Source organism: Schistocerca serialis, chromosome 6 (assembly GCF_023864345.2).
Source record: "Schistocerca serialis cubense isolate TAMUIC-IGC-003099 chromosome 6, iqSchSeri2.2, whole genome shotgun sequence".
Taxonomy (NCBI): domain Eukaryota; kingdom Metazoa; phylum Arthropoda; class Insecta; order Orthoptera; family Acrididae; genus Schistocerca; species Schistocerca serialis.
In genome coordinates this window covers 287,192,740-287,207,837 of record NC_064643.1, presented here as the reverse complement: position 1 = coordinate 287,207,837, position 15,098 = coordinate 287,192,740, and positions in this window count along the sequence as shown.

The window sequence follows — 15,098 nt, the reverse complement described above, 5'->3', positions numbered from 1 at the left end:
CTGAATAAAAATACTCATGATAGTCATTTCTATAATAATGCAAAACAAAAATGGTGTGTGGCAGGACTCGTACATACTACCTTTATCATACCAGCCAATTAAGTAGGTTTTGAAATGTTAATAATTGGTGTTAAATTGTAAATTTATGTTTGAATAAACGAACAACCTCTTTTTATGTAAATTTGTTGTAACTCTGTGTCTCTCTTCGCACTGGTTTTGTATCCATCACCTATAATGCTATTTAGGTAAACGCTGACGTGACTTGACCGAAAAGCTTTGACTTAATCACTTGCTTTTTAAGCATATTCTATCACTTGTTGCAAGTATTTTTTTTTCAATTAATATTGCCAATATCATTTAACTCTCTTAGAATTTCTTTCAATGAATTTATATTGAGAATTACTTTTTTCCAGTCATATGATTTCTTCCATTCGCTCGCCACTGTGCGTTTCGCCATTCTCATCGAGAGAAACTACTTACTGGCAATCAATAAAAATCAAATATAGGGAAAGCAATAACAGTGACAAAAGGCGATACCTGAGTACACTCAACAATAATGACTTGACAGTGGTAAAATGATCGAATCTTTCCGCTCAGAACTGAGTGCAGTGTTTTCATTCGGTTGCCCCCATCACCACACCCACTCCTGGCAGCATTTGGTGACTGCTACGGGAGAGTATTGCATGCAGCTGCAGTGATGAATTCGCAGCTTATTGGTGGCGTCCCTGAACGCTGAAGTATGAGAGAGCACGGCCGAGGCTACACAGCAATGACTCAACGCTGTTGAGTTGCGGACCGGAATAACGGCATACAATTCCTCACTACTAAGCGTAAGCCCACTGTGTTTCCTGAATATTTCAACATTACTTTTGTTTTATTTTATTACCAAATGAAGTTGTACATGCGGTGTAAATGAGTTACATCTTGTAATGGTGTGATTACCAGTGTTCAGCAGAGCTACTGATTCCACTTTTATCCACAGTATTTCGATGACCAACCCAGTCATTTCTTTTAGACTGGAATGCAATCAACAACTCGACTGAATACTCAAAAGCACAGCCTTACTCAATCAAATCGAGAAAACGTGACGTTTCACATCGCTTCGTTCTACAATGGAGGCAGCGAGTACCCTTAACGACACAGCTCAAAACACCTGAAGATGATGACTAGGTCGGTCATTGTCCAACTGCCACCGTGTGCGAAGCAGCCAACATGTACTAGCGTGAAGACGATGAACCAATAGGCAGCTGCTTCGAATCGTTACTATGCAAGGAATTTTACTACCAATGGGAGAAAACGTGGCGACAAAACGATTTCTAATCACTGGTCTGACCGAGCACCTTCATCTGAAATGGATTCCAATGCTCACTTTTTTGACATGTTGAAAGCGGTAATAGAGTCCAAAATAAAGAGCAAATAATAAGTGCGACTGGTGAATAAATTGGCCAATAAGTAGAAACATGAGGAACGAACATGTATAATGCGTGTAAGAAGCACCCATACCCCTATTCACCTTCCAAAAAGTAGAAACATGAGGAAGGAACATCTATCCTGTGTTTGACAAGCACCCATACCCCTATTCGCCTTTTATAATAGAGGCAATAAACAGTTGTTTCAATGGTATCCTTACTTCGAAGCTGACGAAAAGCATTGCTGTCAGTATTTTATAAATGGCTTCAGATCGATGCTTGCGAGTGAATTATCTGACAAGAGTGTGGTGCAGCTAGTAGCAGCCTGTCTGCTTTCCACATACTGTCTCCCCCTCTCTCTCTCCAGTGTTATTTTTTGACGATATGTTGCGATATCTCGCAGTTAAAGCAGTAGGAATGTGGTTGTCTGGTCTCAGGAATATCCCAATTACGTGCAAGAGTTGGAAGGATCCCTTCTTATATTGCGGTTTAGGCTGGGATGTCATCACAATAGCTGTTTTGATCATATTGTTTTGGAGGGTACATAATTGAAAATTATTATTTGCTCATGTTGCAGACGTGGTTAATACTGCAACTTGAAGACAAAGGAATTATGGATCATGTTTGGTAATAGCAGGACAGTGTTCCAGTACACTCCGCTGTTTAGGTTTCTGAATTCCTTGATGAACAATTTCGAGCTCCCTGGACTGGATGTGGTTCAGGAACATCTCCATCTCCTTTGAAATGGCCACCATGAAGTTCGGACTTTACCACACCAGATAACTCATTATGAGGGATGACTGACTAATTCCCATGTTGCTCAACATCAGTGTAAAACTAATGAAGAATTGCGCAGAAATATCGAGGTTGCTTTTGGAAGCATGATTCATGAGATACTCTGCGGGATACCAAGGACTACATGAAGGCGCATAGATCTCTGCTTAAGGCATGATGGTGAACATACAGATCCGCTAGATGTAAAGTTTTTACATGCAAGTATTCCAATATACTGTATGATATTTCGAGCTAGGGGTGCAAAGACATCTCAGGTACACTGTAGATAAGTAAGTGGTTCTCGTTCGCAGTGGGCATTACAGCTTGGAACGACCCATTGGAACGTTTAGCAGGGCTACTTAGGGAATGTAACTGGAAATCTGCGCAATATATTGTAAAGACACATAACAACTAAAACTAAGTGTGTGTGTATGTGTGTGTGTGTGTGTGTGTGTGTGTGTGTGTGTGTGTGTGTGAGGGAGAGAGAGAGAGAGAGAGAGAGAGAGAGAGAGAGACAGACAGACAGAGAGCACTAATATCACCATGGCAAATCGAATGGATGAGCATAAACATGCTGCTTTAGATCACTTCATAATTTTCGTATCAGATCACCTACAACTACATTGGATGTGTCCATCACATGAATATGCTAGTGTGGGGACTATATCTGTTTCAGGCCAATGATTTATGATACCCCACGTGTCACTTTCACAGTCACACCCTCCCCTCCTGCCATACTGTAGGCCACTAGGGTTGTTACCTGTTGATTACGTACGACTTTTGTGTGTTATCCTATCGTTTGGATGCTGGATGTTAATGTTTATTCAGGACCTAATTTTGTTATCCGTCTCATTATCCTTATTGCCAGAATTTACACTGATCAACCAGAACATTATGACCACCTACGTAAAAGCCCACAGCTTTTTAGCTTGTGGTCAAAAGACCACAGCGGCGACCCATTGTGGCATGGAAGCAATGAGGCCTTGGTAGGTCGCTGGAAGGAGTTAGCACCACATCTGCCTAACTCCCTTAAATTCCAGGGAGGGGGCCGATGAGCTCTGCCGCCAATCACATCCCAGAGGTGTTCCATCGGGTTCAGATCTAGCGAGTTGAGGGGGCCAGCATATCAATTGGAACTAGCCACTGTGTTTCTCGAACCACTTCACCACGCTCCTGGCCTTGTGACATGGCGCATTATCTTGTTCAAAAATACCACTGCCATCGAGAAACATAATCTACACGAAATGGTGTACGTTGTATGCAACCCGTGTACGATACTCCCTGGTCATCATGAGTCATGCACGAGCTCCACTAGACCCATGGATGCCCACACGAATGATCCCCAGAGCATAACGGAGTCATCGCTAGCTTGTCTCTGTCTCACAGTGCAGGTGTCAAGGAGCTGTTCCCCTGGAAGACGACGGATTAGTGCCCTCCCATTGGCATTATCAAGATGTTATCGGGATTGATCAGACCACGCAATGCCCTGCCACTGCGCCAACGTCCAGTGTCGACGGTCATGTGCTCATTTCAGTCGTAGTTGCCGATGCCATGGCGTTAACATTCGAACATGCATGGGTCGATGGCTCCAGAGGCCCATCATTAGGAGTATTCGGTGCACTGCGTGTTCATACACACTTGTACTCTGCTGAGCATTAAAGTCTGACGTTAGTTCCGCCACAGTTCGCCGCCTGTCGTGTTTTACCAGTCTGCCCAGCCTACGATGTCCGACATCTGTAATGAGGAGTGGCCGCCCACCCAAACGACGACTGGGCGTGGTTTCACCTTGGTTTCTCCACTTGTTGAAGACACTCACCACAGTACTCCTCGAACACCCGACAAGTAGTGCAGTCTCCGAAATGCTTATGCTGAGCCTCCAGGCCATCACAATCTGCCCTCGGTCAAACTCCAACAGATCGCGCAGCTTCCCCGTACTACACACGGACAGCACGCCCACTGACACTACATGCACCTTGCTTGTGTCTAACTAGCAGACGTTCCTCGCCAGGTGCACTGCTATCGCCTTGATGGCTTTATATCGATAGGAAGTCGGTGGTCATGATGTTTTGGCTGATCAGTTTATTACCCAATGAGAACTACTCTTCTCCTTAACATTAGAGTTTATTATTGTCAATGCTATTACCCAATATGGTTGCCACAATGGGACATGGCGCCCAAGATGACTCTGACACTATGATGCCACAGTGGAGATAACCGAGCATAAAAACGGGAGGAAATTTAAAAAAATTCCAAGTTAGATAACTTGTACACTGCCTGGTATATTTATTTAGGAACGTTTATGGGTCCCTTCAGACATATTTGTGGTAGTATTATATTGAAAAATAGGCTGCGGCCCTTACAAGACATCTCTGGTACTGTGCCAATCATAAAATAGTATGATTTTTTAAAAAAAAATGCAAATTAGTTTTCTTCTTGAAACAATTAGTGCCGTGTCTGAGTTACTTACGATGTCTCCTAGTTCACACAGGAAAAGAGGACAGAAGACTTTACGAGAGAAGCTGCTGCCGACTCACAACACGCTTGCCCCAGCCTCACGCTCATAGTCACTTATCTATGTATATGTCTATGGAACATCCTGTGTTATATAGCAGTCAACACGCACCTGCACTGAAACGGCGTGCAGCCCCGTGGCTACCTAAACAAATAAACACGATACTGTATCTATCTAACCCCCAGAGAGCCCGCCCGATTAACCGTGCGGTCTTTCCGGGCAGGAAGGCGTGCCGGTCCTCGTCACGAATCCAGCCAGCGGATTAGTCTCGAGGTCCGGTGTGCCGGCCAGTCTGTGGATGGTTTTTATGGCGGTTTTCCATCTGCCTCGGCGAATGCGGTTCCCCTTAATCCGCCTCAGTTACACTACGTCGGAGATTGCTGCGCAAACACTGTCTCCACGTACGCGTGTCCCATAATTACTATACCATGCAAACATTTGGGGTTACCTCGTCTGGTGTGAGACGTTCCCAGGGAGGGGTCCACTGGGGGCCGAACCGCACAATAACCGTAAGTTCAGTGTGGGAAGGCGGTGGGGTGAGAGGACTGTTGTAGCCTTTTGCGGTGTTGTGAACCACTGAGGGCTACGGTGGGGTCGAAGCCTCTCCGTCGTTTCTAGGTCCCCATTTCAATAGAATGCAATACAATACAACCTCCAGACAATGGCTGCGTTCAGTATCTGCAACATGTAAAGGGACCATCACGCAAGTCCTGTTGGAGATGTTGAATAATAAATACCAGACTTTGTTTCGATACACAAAGTGACACTCCCACGAGTCCTGGCAGAGACGTTTAATAATACATACCAAATGTTGTGAAATTCATAGTGTCCCCTCATACTGGCTGGAAAAATGGTAGCGTGTTATCTTGTTCTCGGGCATGGATGTGTGTGATGTCCTTAGGTTAGTTAGGTTTAAGTAGTTCTAAGTTCTAGTGGACTGATGACCTCATATGTTAAGTCTCATAGTGCTCAGAGCCATATGAACCATTTTTGTTATCGTGTTGGCTCAGTTTCACAGGGAAATCGACACCAGTAATGTTATAATGCCCACAAACATTAAACGTTTGGTATTGAGTTGTACACTCTGAATGTTTCTCTTAATTACTGTTACAAGCTAGAAGCGACCAAATAAGGCAAAAGTCATCACTATTATGGAAATTAATGATGCCCTGTCTACTAGCTATATTTACTGGAAGAGGGATGTAAGAGGACCCCTCCTCCATTTAAGAAATAAAAGAATGTCCAAGTGAAAGACTCTTCTTACTATTTTTCCAGATCCTCTTTCTTGCACTTCAGAGAACTGGGAATGAGCACTACTCAATGTGAAATCCTGAAACCACTCAGCAATTAGATGCCTCACAACATCAAGCCATTCCTCTCCCAAATACGCACAATGGTTTGTTTTTTGACATCAGCATCATGTTTTGGGGATATGTGAGTTCACAGCATAACACTGCACGACACTTAATGGCTCGATATCGCGAATGATTTACGATTTTAGGAAGTTCCCTACGAAAATAGGTAGACGCGTTTAGGAAATGGACTGAATCTCGGTACCTTACTGTAGAATTATTGATGCAAGCATACGAGATCCTATCACCAAATGTGCCTTCAATCACTAAGTAAGATATATCTGTGGTGCCACGTACAAGGTGCTTGTTGACTGCTAATGGGATTGAGAAACTGCCGTTAAAAAGTGGATTAGTATAGTTGGTGGATGTTGACAGGGCAGGAAAGGGTAATCATGATGAAATCAGTGGTCCAGGAAAAGGTCGTCATGATGACAATAGCTCATGACGAGGTGATCGTGGCAATATCGACTGTCTCGGCTGAGCTATTGACATAAAACCCCATTCTCATTGTTTCAGTATTCCAGTGGATATGATGAAACAAGCAAATATTGCATGTAATGATTCCAAGAGAAAACCTTGATAGATAAGGATCATATGCAAGCATAAACAATTTTTGGTACCTATGTAGGCAAACATCTCCATCATTGTTGGTCCATAGAAGTTTTATCTCCTCCTCATCAGGTTGTAATTGAGACATGTTTCTCAATTTGGGTATCATATCAGTGTCGCCATCAGCTTGTGCTTGGGGTGTCTTTTGCCACGATATCCACCCATTCTGACATTAGCTACACCATTATCTAGGATTCCTACAAACAAAACATTTGATAAACATTGTAAGTAAGTGTAAATTATTATTATTGTAGAACGACTTTTAGGAGTTATCACTTACAGATTCGTTCAGCCAGATTTGAAGCCCAGCACTGGGAACTTATTGCAGAGAATGGTATCATACATGTTGTCACCCAATTGTTGGTCATCTCATCATGTTATGATTGGGCAATGTCATCTGCTGTAGCCTCAATCCATTCTAAAATAGCTTACGTCATAATTCGAGATTCCTATAAATCATACATCAGATGAGCACTGAATGCAAGTGTAAAATATTGTTATTGCAGAAAGGCCTTTACGAATTGCCAATTACATATTCATCCCTCCACAATCGGGGTCCAGCTCTGGGAACTTATGTTGCGAATGATGTCATATAAGATGTTGTCAAATACTCATCTATACGAAGGGTGGGTGCAGCATTGTCATCTAGGATCTGGCTAGCACTCATGTATCTTCCTTCACATGGAGCCACCCTTGCGATGTTCTAGAAGATTGGCTCAGTATTTATAAAAAAAGCAGATGATGATGACGTATAAGTACCAAGTATATATATATATATATATATATATATATATATATATATATATATATATATAGAGAGAGAGAGAGAGAGAGACAGAGAGAGACAGCGAGAGAGAGAGAGAGAGAGAGAGCCATGTTATTTTTATTGTCATCAGCAGCCAGCTGACTGACATCATTCAGGTTAGTGCTTTCATGCAGGTCTATCGCAAATGAAGTCATTAACAAATTCTGGAAAAGCAAAAAACATCAGCTAACCACTGTATGCACTCTTAATTTTTTTCAACACTTATGTATAATGAGTGGAACTTTTGACCACAATTGCCATTTGTTAACGGTGTTGGTTCCACCATCTAAAATTATCCCCTGCATTATGAGCATCTGTTATCTCCATCAGGACTGTTAGCTTATCGTCACCAGTTGGCGATGATGATACGCTGCCATCTGTAATAGGACTACTGATATATTTAAAAATATCAAGAATCGGATGGAGCGATATTTAAATATCATTATCGGGTCTCGATATATCGAAAATGGTATTGATATATCAGAGCAATATATCGACGTATCTGCCTATAAAAATATCATCTGCACAATGTAAAAATAGTGCCGGTTTTAGAGCTGTATATTTCAGTATTTATTTATTATTAGATATTCTGTACGTTAACAAGCTAGCAGGCTGTCTATCCCCCTTATCAGAAGAACTGAAAGGAAAACGATGCACGTTCACGCTTGGCGATAACTATTTTGCTAACAATGGTAGTTGCATGTAAGTGGCACAATAAAAAGTTTCTGACGAGTCCATCATTCGATTCCGTCACATATCGGATTTGACCTGAACACTTCAAGTCGACTTCCCTGCGTTATTTTTTTATTTTTTTTCTGCAAACGCCAGCGACCTAGCAGTGGTAGTGTCAAAATTGCGTAGTGAAGCTAAACATTGCAGTTTCTGTTGGCAGTGCTGCTTACGTCAGCATTTCCCCTCACTCGTCTCCGTCCACCGCAACGATCAATCTTGTCATTTAAATTTTTATTCATCATTTTCAGCAACTGCTTATGAATAATGTCGATGTGAAGAAACAGAACGCTGGTTCGTTAAAAATTGTTTTTTACCGCAGCTGGTGTGCTGTTTCTTTACATCGGAAATCTTATTCCATTCACACCGCCTCACTCCACTAAAATCAAAGTTCATCTTTTGTGCCACATATGCTTGCTTCACATAGTCAAAGAGAAAGACTGGACGTGATGAAAGCTGAAAAAGTAGTAAGACTCCTTCACACAGTGAAAGTAAGATTATGTCCTATTACAATTTCAAAAAAAAAAATAACTCCAATGTTTTCCGAAAATTGTGAAAAAAATATAATACAAAATAGAAATATGAGCACTCGATATTTCCGTTTAGATGTCGATATATCGGGTGGATGGGGGGGAGGGGGAGTTTGTGAATGTCGCCGATATAAAAAATAAATGATTTATTACAGAAAATAGCCATTATAGTTATACATTAGATAACAATCATTTGAGAGTGAATTACAATGATGTATTGAGTGTCTGCATAATTCTTAGTAGTAGATTGCATTCAGTGCAGGTATTATAACAGATTATCATTTGAACCATTTATTGCATGGTCTCTAATTGATCTGGTCCTCTTGTTACATATTTCTACATGGTATCTCTCACAAGACTGTCCACATAGTGTACACTAGCAAAGGTTTGATGGTTCGTTGTATTTGCACAAATTTCATGGTGGAATCCGTGTACTGCGAGTCTTGTAAATACATGTCTCATCTCAAAATTTGCTGCTGTCCAAGTGCGGTCGATTATGACCCCGGATCCATAGAATTCCGTTGGTACTTCCTCTCTTTTCTTGAGTAGTGATCTTAGTAGGTTCTCCGATGCTGACGTGTTGGGAAGTAAGGTCCTTAGATCCTCTATGAGGAAAGATTCTCGGGGGAGAATGTAGACTAATCTTGATCTCGTGGTTTTTGCTACCCCTATTGCTCTTTTGATAAAGGTTGCTTTTACTCTTTCCAATGTTTCTAAGTTATTTTCTTTTAGATGTATCTATGTGATTTCTAACCCATAAGCTAGTATCGGTAATATTTTTGATTTGAAGAGTGCCATAGCTGTGTCTAGATTTAGTGTTCTGATGGAACTTATTTCGTTTATCGCTCTGATGGCTTGTGTCGCTTTCTCTGTTGTGTGTTCAGTGAAGCACTTTGCGGACGGCTGGAGTGTTATCCCTAGATATTTGTAATCTTTTGTGATAGATATTTGCTTTCCTTGTAGTGTAATTCTTGTCGCTTTTGGGATTTGCCCGCCTGGTCTGAATACCATCATTTCCGTCTTGTCAGTGTTGATTACGAACTTGTGTTTTGTGCACCATTTTTCCACGTCCTCTATAGTCTCCTGTAGTTTCTTTAAGTTTTTTAGCCTATCACAATGTCGTCCGCGTAGGCATATGCTTCGACATCTTCGTCTTGAGCGATTTCCATAATGTCCTTTGCTGCCAGAATGAACAGGAGCGTGCTTAGTTGGTCTCCTTGGAGTACTCCGTTTGTTTGCCTTATTGGTTCAGACAGGTCGACGTTGTCCGAGATCCTTATCTCGTTCCATTCATTTATAGAGTTTATGATCCTCGTCCAGACGCTGTCTCTTCCCAGGGTTTCGTCGAGCATCCTTTTTACTAATAATCGATCGAGGTGGTCGAAGGCCTTTGTGAAGTCTATGAATACAGAATAATATTTTTGCTTCTTATCGATGGTTTCCCATATGTTTTTTAATAGCAGCTCCACTGCTGTGATAGTGGATCTTTTTTCCCTGAACCCGAATTGAGATTCTGGGAGGTGGTCTTCCAAAGTGTGTCTTATTCTTCCTGTGATTAGTTTTGTGAATACCTTAAAAAGGTTGTTTTCCAAGGCTATTCCTCTGTGTTGTTTGTGTCCTTTGGGTCGCCCTTCCCTTTGTACATTAGCTTTACTATTGATTTTCTCCACTGGCCTGGGATTTTTGCTGTTTCAATGCATTTGTTATAAAGTTTTGTCCAAGTTGGTGCTAGCAGATGGGCTGTGTCTTTAAGGTATTCGTTGTAAAGCATGTTCGGTCCCGTGCTTTCTTCCTTTTTGTTGATTCAATGATGTTTCGGACCTCATTTGGAGTGAGTGGGGACCAGGCTGGCATCTCTTGCGGTGTGAGCTCTTGACTTGCTACCTGTGCTCCTTCTCTACCATCTTTGTTGAGAATGTCTTTGAAATGTCTCGTCCATTCTTCCATGCTTATATAATGTGACTGTGCCTGCTTTCGGGGGTCTCTCCTGGCTTCTTCAGATAGTCTTCTTCTCTGTGTGCCATTCTCTTCTCCCTTGTTAGTGTTTTGTGGGATCTTCTTTTCTCAGCGTATGTTTGTAGTAGTGAGTGATTATCCGTGTTCGTTTTTAGTCGGTGTAAAGCTTGGAGTACTTCTTTTCTTTGCTGATAACACTCTTGATCGAACCATGGTTTAGCTCTTCTCACTTTCCTGGAGGTAGTTGCTTGTTTTAAGAGTTTCTCCACTTCAGGCGCTGCCTCCTCTACATTTGACTTGTCGATTAAGGACTCAATTTGTTCTATCTGGTCGTGATATTCTTCCACTTGTAAACTCCCCCTCACTTATCGACCTTAATGACAGTGAAAAATTAAACCGCGTGTACCTGATGGAAATTTGGGAAAAGCAATCGTCACCGAAGTTAATCTGTTGGTAAAGAGGGAGGAAAGGGTTACATCTAAATGAAAGGAAAAATGCAAGTGAAACTGGTGGAAATTAATTTTGAAAAGGGGTAAAGTTAATACAGAAAGTAAATGTGCGGCCGTTACGTTAACAATCAACTAGCGGTAATTAGATATTTGAGACTTGGGGGAAATTACAGTCGCCAGTCCTAAGGACAATTACTATAGTAACTGGAAAAGAAAGGTTATTACACATATAATTAGCACTAGAAGCGTGGCAACTGAAGGTTGACACATGTAGTGTGAAAACTGAAAGTTTGTCAGACGTAATGAATTTCGCTACACTCTGACTTAATTTAGCAAAAGAATTAATAAAACCGGAAAATCGAAAGTTAATTTAGTGACTGAAGTTAATAGTGAGCTTTCTTTCTGAAGCACATCGAAATTCAGTAAAATACGGTTAGTCTTGGACTAGCTCAACAATCATTTCAAAAGCTACTTGAATCTACGCAATTTAGAAATAAGAGATTTAACTTTGAACTTGAATTAAATGATTCTGAACAACTGACAATAGTAAAATTTAGTACGTACCAAGCTGAGCTGCAGTCGCAGGTAAGCTAAAATACGGTAACACTCTTAATTTGTGCTTGTGTAATCTAAATATTGTAGCCAGCTATGAACATCTTAACTGAACTTTGAAATTAAAGTAGTGAAATCGAATGATGCTGGCGTTTGAATTTCAGCGACACTCGGGTTCATTCCGGAAAAGGAAGGGACCCTGCTTGGTAATGCAATTGGGACAATGAGCAACAAAGGTTCATGCTACGTTGCTGTAATTTAGTTATGAAAATGGAACAGTTTGAAAAGTTGAGGTCTGCCATACAGTTCTAAAACTTTATGTGCTTCCAGTCTTCCTTGTTGGTTGATTTAAGGTTTGAAGCCGTCGATCGAGGAGGTGGCGACAGTCACTCATTGTCGGCCGTCGCTGTTGCAGAAGCTGGATGTCGGCGCGCCTTCTTCTCGACACGGTCACCAGGCGAAACGGGCTCTTGATGTGCGCCAGCTAATGCTTCCCGTCCGCGACACCGTGTCAGAAACTATTATAGCAAGTCGAGCGCAAATACATGTTGCCCAACCCCGAAAGCGCGGCAACTCGCGGGAGCGTCACACAACACACCTGCTCCACTGCACCACCCCAGCCAGACTCTCCCTCTGCCCGCGCTCCACGCGACAGAGTTAACACTACCCAAGATCCTAAACACTTTGGTTCTCCACACGACCTATCGATGTATTCGTTCGATAGCATAGTTTTCCCTAGGCCAGACCCAGCATACAAATACAAACAATATTCACAAAACAAACCAACATAAATGCATAAATATATATATATACAAACAGTAAAACAATTACAATATATAAAGACACAGAAATGTCATATCTTCAGGTAACAAAAAAGGAAAAAATCTGTAGTACAATAGATGGAAATAGAAGGATATGCATTTCCGGCATTACACACTTTCCTTGAATCCAGTCTCCTCGTGAGCGGTCTCTTCTCTTGGTTCTTTCTTGCCTTCCAGTCACTTTGTGTGGCTATGTTCATCGGGATGTGTTTTCTTATAGGCGTGTGGTTTGCATTCCAAAGTGGGCTTATTTCCCCTTTTATGTTTCCTCTTATGAGGGCGATATCAACAGCACTTTTGCCATTATGGCAGAAGTACGTAGGGACGTTTGTGTCGTTTAGCAGGATGAGGCCTTCTTCTTGTAGTGATTAGATTACTAATTTTGTTTTGTGATTCTGTACATCCAACCGACAGTTTAGATCCCATGCGATAAGTAAAGGGATGTCTTTCTCGCTCCGTCTTATTTGTTGGCCCAGTTCATCAATTATGTCTATGGCCGATTCGCTTGGCTGGAAGTAGGTTGCTAATATTGTGATGTGTTTTACTTCTATTACAATGGAGTGATTTAGTTCTGTTGTCGCTATAATAGGTGTTATCCACTGTTTCAGTAGGACTGTTATTCCCCCTTGGTGTCGCCCTCTTTCTCCTTGCTTTGCCAGTATATTTATGCTATAGAATTTCGGGTGTTGCCAATGATCTGTGAGAAAAGTTTCAGTGAATATTGCTACGTCATAACCTTCGAGAAAGTCTGTTGGAGCTATGCATGCTGCGTTTTTTAATCCTTCTACATTCCATAACATTATCTTCATGGTTTTTTCTCCCTTCGTTTTCTCCTGGTTTTGTCGTCTCCAGGTACATCTGGTTTTGACACTCTAGTACCGGTGTGCTTCTCAGATTGTCTGCTATGTTGTGGCATTGATGGTCTTGGGCCAGTGAAAATCCTGAGTTTCCTTCGATGACAGCCTCTTGTACGTTGGCCGGTTTCCGGCTTCATTATGTAGGAAGTCCTGGTCCCTGATAGGTTTCTTTTTTCTTTCTCCCCTCCCATATCTGTCGGGTTTCTGATGACCTTACTTCTTTTCCTGTTGTTTGCGTTATCTGTTCCTCTTTTGGGGGTGGGGGTGGGGGTGGTGGGTCCTCTTCTGTTGGTGATGATGTTGCTTCTTTTTTCTCTATCGGGCATGGTGATGTTTGTGGGTCCGCTTCTGTTGGTTCTGTTGGTGTTTCTTTTTCTTTTATATGGCACAGTGGAGACTTTCCTGCCTCTTCCTTCATTGGTAGTATTATGGGTGTCTGCCCTTGTAGTTTGACAAATTTTTCCAAAATTTCCTTGCACAGAATAGTTTTCCCGCGGTTGTTTCTGTGTAAACCATGCCTTGTGAAATGCTCTCTTTGTGAGCTTGTTGCATTTATGAAAGTCACATTTGGGAAGCTGCTACACATCTTCCAAAATATCTTATTTGTTCTGGTAATTTCTTTATTTACGCAGGACTCGACCATCAAGTCGTTTCTTTGAGGAATGCTTAGCACATATACTTCAGAATGAGTAGCTTTCGCTAGAGTTTCCCTCAGTACTCTTCTTGCATTGATACTTTCGTTTCTATAAATGTCGTTTCCTCCACCTATAATGCCACATTTCGCACCTTTTGTTACGGATGTTTCCCAGGATTTCAACACTTCACTTAATGGCGCGCCTGGCTTGGTGATTCCGCTTACTTTTAGTTTGTTTTGCATATTGGCCATTTTTTCTGCTAAGCCTCTTCCGTGGCGGTCTGAGAAGATGTATACGTCACTCTTTTTATTTCTCCCACTTCTCTTAGATGTATGTTCCTTTCTCTTGTTTCCCTGTTTGTTCGTATCTTCACTATTGTCTGGCAGGTCATATTTATTTCTATTATTCTCACTTGTCTCATACATATGATCCTTACTTTTAGTTCCCTGTTTGATCGAGTCTTCACTGGTGTCAGGAAGCTCAACTTTATTCGTTGTTTTCAGATCGTAATGATTTTTGCACAGCCGGCCGGAGTGGCCGTGCGGTTCTGGGCGCTGCAGTCTGGAGCCGAGCGACCGCTACGGTCGCAGGTTCGAATCCTGCCTCAGGCATGGATGTGTGTGATGTCCTTAGGTTAGTTAGGTTTAATTAGTTCTAAGTTCTGGGCGCCTGATGACCTCAGAAGTTCAGTCGCATAGTGCTCGGAACCATTTGAACCATTTTTTGATTTTTGCACAGTTTCACACGCCTAGTGCTCTGCTCGATTTCCACTTTTTGTTTTTGTTTACGATCCCGATTTACCCCTTGTGTCACACGCCAGCTTATTATAGGACTAGCAAATGACTCATTTTCCATTTTTTGTTTTTGTTTTAGTTCACTGATCGATTTTTCTAGGTTACTTGTGTACTCTTTAGCTTGCAGTAGATCCTGATCTAGAGTTTGTACGACGTTTTCTTCCTGCATATTTGCTTGTTTTAATAAACACATTGGCCGGCCGATGTGGCCGTGCGGTTAAAGGCGCTGCAGTCTGGAACCGCAAGACCGCTACGGTCGCAGGTTCGAATCCTGCCTCGGGCATGGATGTTTGTGATGTCCTTAGGTTAGTTAG